At 37.9% G+C, this 15,436-nt stretch overlaps 1 long non-coding RNA gene across 1 annotated transcript in view; it reads right to left on the bottom strand.

The window, feature by feature from the left end:
- Window positions 1–3,343: 3,343 nt before the first annotated feature.
- LOC110284463 overlaps window positions 3,344–15,436 on the bottom strand; it is a 39,321-nt gene continuing 27,228 nt past the window's right edge. Inside the window, exons 5-7 of the long non-coding RNA XR_002376948.1 lie at window positions 12,241–12,303; window positions 7,249–7,332; window positions 3,344–3,637 (exon numbers count right to left, since the gene is read on the bottom strand). This is a non-coding gene — a long non-coding RNA (uncharacterized LOC110284463). The remainder of the gene's footprint in view (window positions 3,638–7,248; window positions 7,333–12,240; window positions 12,304–15,436) is intronic.

Here is a 15,436-nt window from a genome sequence, read left to right on the forward strand (position 1 = left end):
GGTGGGTAGGGAAGTGGGGGGCGCTATGGGGGACTTTTGGGATAGTATTGGAAATGTAATTGAGGAAAATATGTAATAAAAATATTAAAAAAAAAAAGATAATTGGAGAATTCTAAAAGCTGAAAATAAACATTACTCAGTGATAAATTCAGTAAAATAAAAGTAATACTTGTGAACAAAAACTGGAAGTCTTCATTTATAAACAAAAGCTGTTAGACATTACCACAGAAGAAAAACTTGGCTGTGGTATAGCTCAGTTGATAGAATGGTTGCCTGACAGGAACAAATTCACCAACTTTAATTACCAGCAACATACTGTCTGTGTGTGATGGAGAAAGTCTGTAATCTCAACACTAGGAAGAAGGAAGCAGGAAGACCAAAAGTTCAAAAAAAATTTGTGGTGCATTCACACAATGGAATACTATTTAGCTATTCAAAACAATGACTTCATGAAATTTGCACAAATATAAACAAATTGACAAAAGATCACGCTGAGTGAAGTAACCCAGACCCAACAGATAAAAATGGCATGTACTCACTTATAAGTGGATATTAGATGTAAAGTACAAAATAATCATTCTATAACCCACAGACACAAAAATGCTAAGTTAGAATTACAGTCAAGGGGGTATTCGTGAATCTCACTGAGAAGAGAAAACAGAATAGACATTGTGGGAGGACAGGGTAAGGGAAGTAGATAGGTTTAGGTGGATGGGAACAGGAGAGATTGATTGGAGGGAAGACAGAGGGAGAGAGTACTGGGAGAGACAACTGGAAAGGGGAGGAATCTCTGGGACAAATTAGAAACCTAGTGTATTGGAAACTCCCAGAAACCTATGAGGGTGACCCTAGCTAAGACTACTAACAATGGGGGATATGGAACCTAAACAAGCCATTTTCTGTAACCTAGCAAGACTTGAGTCTTACAGTTGAGAAATTGGAACACCAACCTAGCCACAAAACGTTCACCCTACTATTTGCCCTACCTACAAGATGTTCAGGAGTAAAGATGGAGCAGAAATGGAGAGAATAGCCAACCAATGACTGGTCCAGCTCCCATTGGTCCATTGAGAGGAAGCCTGCCCCTGACACTGTTAATGATATCTATATCTGCAGACAGGAGCCTAGCATGAGCACTATCACAGAGGCTTCACCCAGCATCTATGTAAATAGATGCAGAGACCCATAGTCAAACACTAAGCAACACTTGGGAAATCCTGTAAAAGAGGAGGAAGAAGGGCTATAGGGGCCAAAGAAGTCAAGGACAACACAAGGAAACCTACAGAATCAACTAATCTAGGTCCATAGGGGCTCACAGAGACTGAACCGCCAACCAAGGAGCATGTATGGGACTGACCTAGGCCTTTATGTAACAGTTGTGCAGCTTGGTCTTCATGTGGGATTCCTAACAGCAGAAGCAGGGGCTGTCTCTAACTCTATTGCCTACCTTTGGGACCCTCTCCCCTAATTGAGCTGCATCTCCTAGCCTCAGTAGGAGAAGATATGCCTAGGCTTATCGAAACTTGATATGGCAATGTTGGTCTGTATCCATGTGAGGTCTCCCCTTCTCTGAAGAGAACAGGAGGAAGAGTGGACAGTGGGTAGGTGGGAAAGACTGGGAGAAGAGGAAGGAGGAAAAACTGTGGTCAGGTGTAAAGTAAATTAATTAATTTTCTTTTAAAAAGGGGCGGGGGAAGAAGCATTCAAAATCACCAATGGCTATCTAGTGAGTTCTAGGTCAGCCTGAGTTTAATGGGACCCTGAAAAAAAGGGAAAGGAAGGAGGTAAAGAAGGAAGGAAGGAAGGGAGAAAGAAAGGGAGGGAGGGAGGGAGGGAGGGAGGAAATAAGAGAGACAGAGAAAGAGAGAGGAGACGGTGGGGAGAAATATAGGAGAAGAGAGGAGGAAGAAGGAAAATGAGAAAAATTCTATTTATACTGCCAAAATAGGAATGAATTTAACAATAAATATGAAACATTTATATTAAAAAACAGAGAACACTTAAAATATATAAAAATGTCTCACTCGTTCTAAGTCAGGAAGAATCAGTATCATAATGGAAAATCCCATGTTTATGTGAATTTAATGGCACATAGATTAAAAATATTAAATTTCATCTTAAATATATAGAAAGACTTATTAAAATTTTACAAGTGTAGGCTTCTAAGACTACATGGGAAAACTCTAAAACCAAGCTTCTGAGATTTAACCCAGTAGAAATCATCTATAATTAAAATGGCCCAGTACTCTTGTGGGTAGGCTGACAGATCTGCAACAACACCCTGACCTTTTAACTAACCATGTGAGGAATACTAGAGAGTCACTGGGGGGAGATAAAATTGGCACTTACTTCATACCAAATGCCAGAGTAGACTTAGAACAGATCAGAGACCTGACTCAAAACATTGAACTCTTGAAAACATAAGATGTTAAATCACTTCGGCCTTAACCTAAGGGCACAAGGACCTAGTCGTCATTTTAAATCAATTATGGTTAGCTTTTTAAAACAATATTTTTCACACGGGAACAAATAAGAAACATTTGAAAAATATATCAAACTAGGAGAAAAATATTGTAGTGTGTCACATGGAGTGGACTAGTCACTCTAATATCGATAAAACTCTGAGAAGAATAACAAAAATAAGCTAGTAAAAAGACATGATTCATAAATTATCAAACACAGAGGCAGACCTGAGATTCATGAATGCAGAATTTAAGACATTTATGCTGAAACAATTTAGAACCCATCTTTATTTATCCAGGTGGGCAATTCGAACCTTGGCTTCATGCTTTGTTAGTGAGAATGTAAGAGGTAGCATGTTCCTGCTTTTCTGGAGAGCAGAGAAAAGATAGTCCTGAGGGAGGTGAACTACGCTTGTGGTCTTTTGACTTCATAACAACGTATTGTTTGCTTACAATAGCTAAGAGTAGACTGTTCTGCCCACAAAATATGGTAAATATAACAAATGATGTTATTTTGGCTTGGTTATTCCATAATGCATGCACAGATCGAACATCATACCTCCCATGACAAACATAAACATGTCAATTTAAAACATATCTAAAATAGAATGACAACTACATAAAGATATTTAATATCTCTAAGAATGCATATGAAGTAATTTCTGGATATGTTCTTTTAAAATAATGGAAATTAAATATGTCCAAACTTATATTCAACGTCCTTAAAAAACACAGAAATTTATGTAATATACATGTTCCATATAGCTTACATATCACAAATAAATATATGCACCATATAATCTGTACTTCTGTAAATATACAAAGTTACAGTATTGTTTGAGTCCTTTCTGTCATGGTGATAAAAAACACCATACCAAAAGTAACACACGGAAAGAAAGGGTTAATTAGTTTACAGGCTACAGTCCATCATAGGAGTTAAACAGCCACTTGAAGTAAAAACCAGAGAGAAACATGGCTTACTGAGTTTCTCAGTAACTTATATTTAGCTAACTTTGTAACGCAGCCTAGTATCACCTGCCTAGGGATGACATTGCTCACAATATGCTAGGCCCTCCTACATCAAAAAGGAAACCCAGTCCCCACAGGCATGCTTACAGGCCAATTTGATGTAGACAGTTCCTCAGTTGAGCACACTCTTCACAGATGAATCTAAGCTGTATGAGATGGCAATTAAGGCAATTCATGATAAAAATATATTAGTATTTGTATATTGTAATTTTTACAAAGAAATAAAGGCTAACAATTACTTAACCCCTTGTTTATCAAGAAAGATAAAGTAGTGGTAACAATATAGTATAAAGATGGAAGTATTGATTCTCCAAATACCATTCTCACCCTTATCTTTAAGCTATAGTACATTGAAATACAAACTTAAACCAATAAGAAATGGAGAAAATATGGAAGACGATGTATGAACTTAATCACATATCAAATTGAAAGTACAGCCGTAAGAAAAAGAAACTACTAAAGTGCATTTTGTACTGTACTCTTATTACATATTACCATTAGGAATCTTAAAATTAGAAGCGAGTGGATCTCTGAGTTCAAGGTCAGCCTGGTCTACAAGGGCAAGATCCAGGACACCCAGGGTTATACACAGAAAAGAAAACCTGTCCCAAAACAAAACAAAACAAACAAAACAAAGCAAAGCAAAACAAAACAAAACAATAGAAATTTTGAAATCTACTTAGTCAATGTTATGGTTTAAGTGTTTATAATCTATTCTCAAATTCCTATGTTAAAATGCTGACCCATTCCCTGAAAAGGGGCAGCATTAAGAGGCAAAACTTTGGGAAGCTGGTTTAGTCATCATGATGGAGCTCACAAGAGTACTACGTAGAAATATCACACTGCACCCTATTAATAAAAATTATGTTAATCAATAAACAAAGAAATTTCTTCACGTGGCATGATCTATTTGTACTTTCTTCTTTTTAGATTTAGTTTTATTCCTCTTTCTTCTCTCTCTCTCTCTCTCTCTCTCTCTCTCTCTCTCTCTCTGTGTGTGTGTGTGTGTGTGTGTGTGTGTGTGTGTAGTATAAATAGGTGTTCCCTACTTCTAAGCCAGAAGATTCATAGGAACTGCAATTACATGCAGTTGTGAGCTGCCTGCTGCCTGAGTGGGTCCTGGGAGCCAAACTATGGCCCTCTGGAAGAGCAGCAAGTGCTCTTAAGCATTGAGCTGTCTCTCCAGACTGTATTTATGCTTTAAATGGCTTGCTAAATTGAGATCTCAAAGACAAATAGCTTTTTTGAAGTATCTTTACATTTCCTTTCAGTGGTTTTCAGTAGCAATGGAAGCAAAAGGACTAATGGGATTCACTATGAATCATGCTAAACGATCCTGTGTATCATTAACATGCTAGCAGAAGCCTTTCATCGGGCTGAAGCATGCTCCACTGATGCTTCACAACTCTGAACTCAACTGCAAATGCATCCCATGTTAGCTTTCTCCGTGCAGAGAAGTGCTTCCAGAGCCCTCTTCAAATACGCTAAGGCTAGCAAATGTCTGAAGCCCCACCAGCTACCTGATTAGAAATGATCTCCTTCTGTGTAGGATGGCTAGTCTGCGAGTGAAAATATGGTTTTTTAAAATCTCCCTCCGCACTGGCAGATGTGATTGATCCAGAGAGGCATTTCAGAAACAAGGAGGCTGTGGAGTAAAGCCGCCGCTGGAAATAGTGAACAGTTGGATGGTTGCACCTGAGTGATAACAACGACAGCCCTCCAGCACTCAGGCCTTTAAATAACTTCAGATAACTTAGTATGCCTATTGAAGTAATTCATCGAAAGGATGCATGAGGAGACCAAAATTTTATTTGCATTAGCCAGGGAATTGGTGAACTCAATGTGTAATTAAATAAGGGAAGTACACTGGAGCTAACATTTAGACAAAAGCAGAAGAAATGGCTTCCTTCGTTTACAAAGATACTGGAAGATTCCCAAAGGCCAGTTAGCTATGGACAGATGAAGTACTTCTGTTTTGTTAGAATATACAATTTTGTTATGTATTAATTGTACTATTTGCCTGTCCAGTTCCTGAGTCTTCAGGCATTCAATTAACTTCTCTTTTGTGTGTGTGTGTGTGTGTGTGTGTGTGTGTGTGTGAATGAAATCTTAATGTCTGTTTTCTGTCAACCTCTGTTCTTATTCTTTAAGTTTAGCATTTTTATGTGCTCTGTTCTCTTCATATAGATGGTATATCAAACAAGAGATACAACGATTTACTGAAAAATCAAGGTTTTAATATCTATTTATATAATTATTCTGTTAATAATTTCCTTGAATTAGAGGTTATCAATATTTCTTAATTACTTTTATCATCAAATAAAAACTTCATTTTTTTCCTAAGAAGAACATACACAGGGAAATGTGAATCATGTTAAAACTTTCCTTCTGTAGGGTGAGAAAACAAAACAACAACAAAAACTAACCCAATCATTTGGGTTACAACTTAAAATAGTAGATTGAGAATACACACTAAATTAAAACCTCACCAATAGGATGAGAGGTAAATGGAATCTTTTAACATCATCTATCTTCAACTCTCTATCTATGATCTATCTGTTGGTATATCAAATTCTCTCTCTCTCTCTCTCTCTCTCTCTCTCTCTCTCTCTNCTCTCTCTCTCTCTCTCTCTCTCTCTCTCTCTCTCTCTCTCTCTGTCCCTCCCTCCCTTTCTCCCTCCCTCCCTCCCTCACACCAACATGAGAATAAGAGAATGGCCGCTCATTATACATGTTTATACAGACAAGCTCCAAGGTCTATAGTGGAAAAATCTTTTAAAATAACCTGACTCATTCTGAAGACTTTTCAGTAATATTTATTCTGATATTTCTGGGAATTATTTCCATAGAGACCCCTAGTTGGGTGAGGTAGTTAAATACCAAGACTGGGATAAAAGTTGGTTGGCAATCACTTAAAGTCTTGGATGCTTTACTCCACAGAATGACTGACTTCCGCTTAACTCCACTCCAACAAAATATGAAAAAAAATTCTCCCGGAAAGATTAAAATAGAGACTCTCTGGACTGTAGTTGCTAAATATAGCTGTGGAATTGGACAATTTACTTTTCAAAGAAGTGGCACTGAAATATAAATGCTGAACTCTGGGGCTGTGTACTCTCTCCCCTGACTCTCCTCCCAAAACTATGTAGCTAGATAACGTTCCTCTTATATTCCGTTTGCAACATGCTTCTCTGGAATAATCATCAGGTCAAAGGGAATATAAAGACATTGAAATCTGTGGCTTGTAGCTCATGTTCTGTTGTAGGGGTCCCTGTAAGCCATGGTCAGCAGTGAAAATCCACAGAAGACAAGAATTCAGTTCAGTTCAACACAACTCAGTCGCTGGAGTTGTTTCAAACTTCAGGAGTCTGACCCTGGCTAGTTTACTTTAGGAATATTTTGGCACGGCACAATTTGATGAATTTTTTTTTTCTGGTGATAATTAACTTAGTCCCATGTGCACAGCACAGCTTGTTGACATGACTACATCAACATCAAAAGTCTTTATAAACTGCATGTGACATCTTCCATAAAGAGAAGTTTTATAGATTGACTGAGAAAAACAAGCTCCGGATAAAGGTCTCTGGGAGGACACAGTATGGTCTCAGTCACACAAATCATCACTAAGCTATTAACTATATCCACTCCCAGCCTTCTGGAGAAAAAAAAGAAAAACAGGTTATACACAGGTTATACATCTTTTTCCTTGAAAAGACAACCCTGTGTGTTTAACATTGCTGGGTCTCCTGCTGCTTACCTGTGAGCACAAGAACTTCCATCCCTCATACTGTACGTCTATTGAGAAATTCCATCTATAGATTTTCAAAGAATATCATAAAACCTTCAAGAAAGGAGTAAAGAGCATATGTTAAATAACAAAGAAAATGGAGCATTAACTGTAAAACTCAAAAGGGAGTTGATTTTCTAAATAAAATGTCATTCCTACTCAAACTCCAATAGAAAAGCCCAACTTTCTAATGCGCAAGATAATGAAATTATCTCTGCATACTTTCTTTATGCTCCTATAGTTGTTTCCTCTGTATTACAACAGCCTTTCCTTGGGAGAGATCAAAAGCTCATGAATTCACAAGTTACAAGACTCATCAGGAACAGGAAAACTTACAAGACTCAAGAAGCCCCTTACTAGCCAGGCAGTGTTGCTACACACCTTTAATCCCAGTGCTCAGGAGGCAGAGGCAGGTGGATCTCTGAGTTTGAGACCAACCTGGTCTAGAGAGCAAATTTCAGAACAGTCACAGAAAAGCCCTGTTTCGAAAAATTTGGGGTCGGGAAAGAGCCCTTCCTGAGGTTGTATAAGCAGTAACCATATACTGGAGGTGGGTAGGGCAGAAAATGTTCTTTATTCATGTACATGCCTGTAAGTTGTGCAGAGTACTCCTTGCTACAGCTTCACCTGTTGTCATTCATACTGGAATAATTATTCCATGATGCATCAGCCTTTGAGTCACCCATCCTCCTCTGAGTAACCACAATAAGCCTATATTACCTCAGCAAGTTGGAGTTGTTTATTTGATCTCTTGCTGCTCTCTTTATTGGAGGTAAGTAGAAATTGATTTCCCAGGAAAAGTATCAGAATGGCACTCTCGGCCAAGATAAGAATGAAGATCAGAAAGCTTTACATTGGCCACAGGAGTTAACATAAAAATACCAGGTTATCTCTTGAGGCCTAGGCAAGGAAGCAGTTAGCTAAGGTACAAGATAGCTTTGTAGCAAATGGATCTTGCAAACAGAATGGTTTTAAGTAGAAACCATTCTCTTATCTCTAGTATGCTCAGGTGAACACCCAGGTTGGTTGCATAGTTATGTTTTGCTAAAATCATTTGAGGCTCTTGCTCCCTCAGTCACATCATCCATCCAGAATCTATACTTTTCCGTAAACTCAAAAGCACAATAACACATCTCTAATGTCATTATGGAAAAAATGATGAATAGACAAAAGGGTCCTGCCTATAAGATATGCTGGTACAATGATGGAACAAATATTATGGGAGTAACCAAGCACTATTTTAATTTGATTTAAGGCACATTCCATGAGATAGAACCAACACCTGACGGTATTAATGAGGCCAAGAATCTGAGACTGAACAGGTCACAGGCTCTAAAGGAAACAATACTATTCTGCTAAATGAGCACAGCAATAAAAATAACTCTGAATGACATATTTCTATGCTCATAGACCAATGTATCACACAATCCTCACTAGAGAAACATGTTCTTGCAGTCAATGGTAATTAAAATAGATACTCTTGAAGTGGAAACTCTGGTTTCTTTGGAGAGTCAGTTATATCAAATGGTGTTTTTCCAGGGCACATGGGTGAAAGGATGTTTTACTAACGTAGGAAAGAATGTATTTCTGAGGCAGACACAGGTGAAAAAGGATGTTTTGTTATAGCAAAACACATGAAAGTACACATGTATAGAAGGAATATAAATATGACCCCACAGTGGGCATGAGAATTGGTTTGCTTTGCTCCACCTTAGTATTCTTCATTAACAACACACATGTATTGGTTTGCCTGACATTGAGTTGCTGAGCTCTGTTTGTGTAGTGCCATAAACAGAAACTCACCAAAGCATTGCTTGGGAGTTTCCTATGGCTTCTTGTGACTTCTGTGGCCTTGAGTTAGTAGACTAGCCTTCCAGTTTCTTCAGGATTGAACTGCAACTGCTGGTTCATGTGTGGTGTCTGCTGAAAGAACTGGACTGCAGCGGCTGATTCATATTTGGTGTTTGGTACTGGACTGAATTGTTGATGTCCTGACAGTGAAGATTGGGCTCACCCCTAAAGAACTATTTCTAATAGTCTACCCCCCCCCATGTCCAAATAACTTTTCTTTCCACTACCTCTGCTGGGTGGTAGGCTGGAGGGGAAGTGGGATGCTTTATAAAGTAGGTTGAAAACAGAGTTTTCAGGTACAACGCAAATGAACTAAGTAAGAGAGATTGTGACAGCATGCACAATAGCTATACAAACTGATTTCAGACAAAATCCCAGTAAAGAGAAGCAGAAGTAGGCATAAATTCTATCTCCAACTAAAAAGCTATTTGTAGCTGATGCCTACTAGAAGAAAGAATATTGGTTTTCTTCAATGGGATGACCCTGGGTATTTCAACCATACTCCAGGACAGGCTTCATTTTCATACTAAAGAGTACCTGGCCAAGACAAACTGAATTCCATGTTTGTTTGTGTGTGCTTTCTCTTTTGTTGTTCTTATGGTATGGTGGATTGTTTGTTTGTTGTCTTGGTTTTTTAATTTCCTGGGATTTTTTCCCTTTTGATTTGTTTTTTGCTTGTTTGCTGACTTGCTTTCTTAAAAGAAAGACAGATGGAGAGAGGGGGGAAGAATAAAGCTAGATGGGTAAGGAAGGGGGGAGAAATTTGGATGACTTGGGGGAGGGAAAATATTATGTTTGAAATACATATTAAAATGTAGAGAGAAATAAGAAAGTGATTTTCAAAAATCTCATGGATGAGAATATATTTGTAAGCATATCTATAGGCCTTCCTTCTTCCAAAATGAATGGACAGGCATAGTGAGAAAACAACAGAAACAAAGGCTCTATAGTAAAATCTGCAGTGATCACCTGTACCATGCACTAAATAAGGAATTAAATAGAAGTGTGCTCCAAACATTGAATGGTGACATAAGAGCTCAAGCTTCTTTTTCTCACTAATCATTCTGTTTGGAAGGAACATCTAGACTCTCATAAGTTATAGAATACTGGCTGAATTAGTTATGCATATATAAATTATGGAATAAAAAGAATGCAAATTTTGAAATTATATAAAACCATTAAATGTTGTATGAATAATTATATAATGAAGGAAGGAAAAAATATAATTTTGGTTCTTATAATTATTTGATTCAAAAAGTGATCAGATCAAAGTATTATTTTGAGAGTAGAGAAGACATTATAAAATGGAAAATTAAGTGGTATAACATTCATCATGACTGATATGAGTGCAGAATTGTGTTTTTCTTTCAATCAAAATAGGATCAAGCTGTGTTTCTGTTTAAATCAGGTACAACCATATTGTTTGACAGGAAAGTATTATAGTAAGCCAGATTTTCTTTCTAGGACTTCTATTAATGCTCAGTTCCTTCATTTAGTGTCTTGTAGCAAATATAACAGGGACCCAACATACAAAGTGTTATGCTCACAGAATTAGTCCAGGTCCAGAATGAGAAGGTAAAACACACAATCTGTGCAGAGAATTGACTCATATTTATGGGAGTTCAATGTAGAGGGAAAAAGATACTTAAAAAGTGGGATCAAGAGTCAGAAAGGATGGAGGGTGTGAAAAGTTGAGCTCTGTGAGACAGAGAGCCTCAAGGCCACAGTGTTTAAAACAGGCTCTGTGCACAAGCATGCTGTAAAAATGATGCTGTAGAAAATACTGGTTGGCACTTATACAGTTTAGGTCAAGGCATTCAATCTTTAGAAGTCTATATTCCCTTGTCTTTTTGTTTTTTGTTTTTTTGTTTTGTTTTTGGTTTTGTTTTTTGTTTATTTTCCTGAGACAGGGTTTCTTTGTGTAGCCCTAGCTGTCCTGGAACTCACTCTGTAGACCAGGCTGACCTCAAACTAAGACAGAAATCTGCCTGCCTCTGATACCCAAGTGCTGGAATTAAAGGTGTGTGCCCCCACGCCCGGCTCTTCCCTTGCCTTAAAAATATAAAAAGTATATAACAAAAGTGATGCACATAAAAGATTCTTACAAACATCAGGTGGTATGATTTCATTCATTGCCTCTATACCACAAGTGCACTGCACTAGATCAGGACTCACTTCTGTTTGCAGAACTCAGCCTGACTCCTAATGGACACAGCAACAGTGAAATCCAGTCTGCAGCTGATCTTTAGTATTTTCTAAGGTTGTGTTTCATGGTGTCCTGAAATCACTTGTAACCTCTGTCCTGTGTTGAAAGTCCCTGCAGCTTATTCTTAACAATAAGCTCATTGCTTATAATCTGACTTACCTGGTCAAGCCATTAACTTCACAAGACTAACTCAGAGATATTCTTGGGTGCTCATTCAGAAATCTCTATATAATTAATAGTGAAGAATAGATTTTTTTAAACTGTGATAGGATCAAATATAAAATTATTATACAATTTTGAAAATCAACATTCCATTGTCTCATACTCTGCATACATAATAACAATGCCTGTGGTTGGTCTTCAAAGTTCATATCTATTTGTTAAATTTTATCACCTTCCTTTGTTTCCAACAGTATGCAGATGATATGGAATAAAACAACTTTAATAAATGCCTGTGGTGTGATACCAATCAGTTCTTAAATCCAAATCCGCATCTCTGTATTTTCATTAGGTTTTACTTACAGATCTCTAACTTGTCAAGAGACACTGATACTTATGCATAACAAATAGGCAGCACCTTATGACATGTGGCAAAATGAATCGTCACAAAGGGAAAGAAGGAATGCATTAAAATAATAGACATTGGGGTCTGTAAAATGCAAGTATTTTATAGTTCCGTAAATTGAGAAGCAAACCGCAGAGATCTCTCATGGTACTAGAAATGGTTAATTGCTTCCCATTCCCATTCTCCCTTTCTACCCATTTTTATCTGGGCAATCTGCCACCCAGCTACAAATCTGTATTCCCCAGTCTCCCCTGCTGTGTGGCAATTCCTTTCTTCAATCCCCTATAAAAAGCAATGGAGGATGAATAAACATACATATGAAAGTTGTTTGTCTACTTACTTCTTTATTATATTCGCATGGAGGGTAGTAAATCCTTCCAGGTAGCAGCCTCTAGGATATGACCTTAGGAACAAAAGTGAGGGCTCTCAGGGAATTAAGTATGTTTTTTTATATCTAAACATGCACTTACATTAATTAACCTAGACAAAACAGAAGAGGGGGAAGGAAGGGAAAGAGGGAGGGAGGGAGGGAGGGAGAGTCTGAAGCAAGGTATGTAACTTTAATGAAGGACTTCTGCTATCGGCTCTCCCATATTCTTCTGCGCCTAAAGTAGAAAAATATTGAAGAAATATAGAAGATTGTCAGCTGGGGAAAGAGTGAAATATGGGTTCAAAACGTGTCTGTCTTGCAAGTTGAGATCATCATCTAGGTATCCAGCTGACTCTGTTCATCTTGGTTCTCCAAATCTTAGTTCAATATTTATCTTGACTCTGCCTGTAATTTCTCCAGAATCTCACCTTTCCTCCTTTAGATCATAACAGTTATAAGAGATTCTAATTGGTGATAGAACTATAGAAGTGGACGAAGTTGGAATTTAATGTCTTAAGAGCACAATAAAATGAAGTCTATTAGCCATGACATGGCTGCAGTTCCTGTGAACTCAGAGCAGCTGTGGTTGCCTGCATAAAACCATGGCAGCCAAAATTCTTTCACCAAAGGGGTAGATGATATTCAAGTCACATTCCCTGCTAAGTATTAGCCAATTGAAGGGGAATAATTCTTTATTGAGGACATGGCCACTGATAGAATTCCTATGCTTCATTTGATGGCCCAATACCCATGCATGTACATATGGGCAGCACTAACTGGATTTAGTGCCTATTAAAACAAACAAACAAGCAAGATAAGCAATTGAGAGGGAGACACGTTAATGAAATTGGGGGTGGGGGTTGAAGAGGAGAGGAGTGTATATTGTTAGGTCCAAAGGTTACTTAACTTCCCCAAATTCTGGTGGTTAGACAAAAGCTAGCACTCCTCAAGAACTTGAAAAGCTGAATCTCCTCTACCAAATGGAGCCATTTTTTCTTATCATACCAGAACATACGCTGGCCTCCAGACTTCCTCAGTACCACAGGTTTCTGTTACATATTTCAAATTTCATCCTGGCATCCTGGCTCTGCTCTGCTCTTTTCACCCCCTCCTCTACTGTAAACTTCTTTCAGCTTAGGAGTTTCCTTCCCCCATGCCCATTCTCCGTATAACCCTGCTATATCTCTCCTTTTGTCCATGAGCCCTTTGTCTTTATCCATCTCTCACCTGTATCATCTTTCCAACACTATCTTTCTGTTCTGCTTCTGTGTCTCTCAAGGCCAGTTCCAGTCTATTGGCCAATTTCAGCCTACTACTTTCCCCCTACTTTCAGATGCCCCTGTTTTCTCTCTAGTATCTTCAATAAAAACCATTCCCTTAACTATATACCATGGAATGGTCATGTCATCAGTTTATACATATATGACCATATTTCATTTTATACATGTGCAAAATTCCTACTTATAAACAAAACAATTAAAAATATTGCAAAACTTCAATTTATACATAAAATATATATCAAGGTTAAGATCATTGCTTCATGACACATTACTGTTAAAACTTATACAGTGTAAGGAGAAGGGGGGACAATGTATATGCTCTGGCTTACTTGTGGAGGCTAGAAGACAACTTAGAGGAATCAGTATTCTCCTCCCATCATGTGGGTTATGGGAAATGAATTCAAGTGGTCAGGCTTGGCAGCAAGCAACTTTACCCACTGAGCCATTTCATTGGCCCTATTGCATGATATTTTGAGAAGTCAATTTTCTATTGTGTGGTCAGCTCTAAATGAGACACTAAAACCCACTATGCTCTGAGGCTCATAGAATGTAATAGAAGAAAGGAAGGAAAGAATGTAAGAATGTAAGAGCCACAGAATGGGGAGAGATACTGTGGAATACTGTCTCCTAGACACAACATCACTCTTTCTTTCCTCTAAACTACATGTATATAAAAATCTACTACTTTGTAAATTAAAAATTATAATTAAAAATTTACAAATTGTAAAAAGAGCCTGGGACATAGGTAGGCACCCTTCATGGATGGGTAATGCTGTCCCCAGAAGATATTCACATCTTTAAAAGAATCCAGTGCCAGGTATGAGACAATGTTCTATGAGTTATTAGCCACAAGAGGTCCCAGAAACCCTTAAAGAATTCAAATTATTAGCCAAGCAGTGGTAGCTCATGCCTTTAATTCTACATCCTGGGAGCCAGAAGCAGACTGATCTCTGAATTCATGGCTAGCCTGGTCTTCACAGCAGGTTGCAGGACAGCCAGGGCTATGTGGAGAAACTCTGTCTTGGAAAACTAACCATCCAACCAACCAACCAACCTCTTGGTTGTCCTCTGGAACTAGAAGCTAATATCCTATTGCAGAAGAAACAGGACACAAAGAAATCAAGTTGGAATGGAATGGAGACTCCCTGCCTGCTGGATGGTATCCACAGTGCTGCAAGGTGTTAGGCAGGCTGCTTGGAAAGGAACCTCATCAACAATCTCACGCAACTGCAAGTCATGCATACTACAACACTGGCTGACCTGGCAGGCAAGATATGCCTCCTGAGCTGATAGAGACACAACTATTTGGGGATGCCAACTACTTTAGGATTGGAGTTGAAGCCTGCTCCACCAGAGAAAACACACCTGATACTAGAAACCTGACCAAAAGCGTATGAGTGAGGAGAGTTTGCTCAAAGAGAAAACAACACTATTTTCCTGCGTAGGCATGTTATTGTATCTACTTTCTAATTATACATCTCATTTAAGTCACTTCCATCTTCATTTATTATAGATGTCACTGAATGTGCAAATGAATGTATAGATTCGGTTATTACAGATTATCTCATTAGGCTTGATTACAGAAGTACAATTACTGAGCCATGTAATATATGAGTAATTTTTAGACATTTTATTTGAATTCTCAAATTCATTCCCATGAAGACCTATAATTACTCTCATCAACTTTATCCTGGAATAATAGTCTTGCATCCACTTTACCTGAGTTAGATTTGCTTTATTTTAAGGAAGGACTTCCTTAAAATGTTTTTAAAAATTAGTTTCTCAGCTTTCTTCAAATTTATGTTTGCTTCACTACTTATAGGGTTAATTTATCAATTGACATTTACCCATAACTTATTATTTGTGGGTATAAAATACCCAAACTT

The sequence above is a fragment of the Mus caroli genome, chromosome 18 (genome assembly GCF_900094665.2).
Source record: "Mus caroli chromosome 18, CAROLI_EIJ_v1.1, whole genome shotgun sequence".
Taxonomy (NCBI): Eukaryota; Metazoa; Chordata; class Mammalia; order Rodentia; family Muridae; genus Mus; species Mus caroli.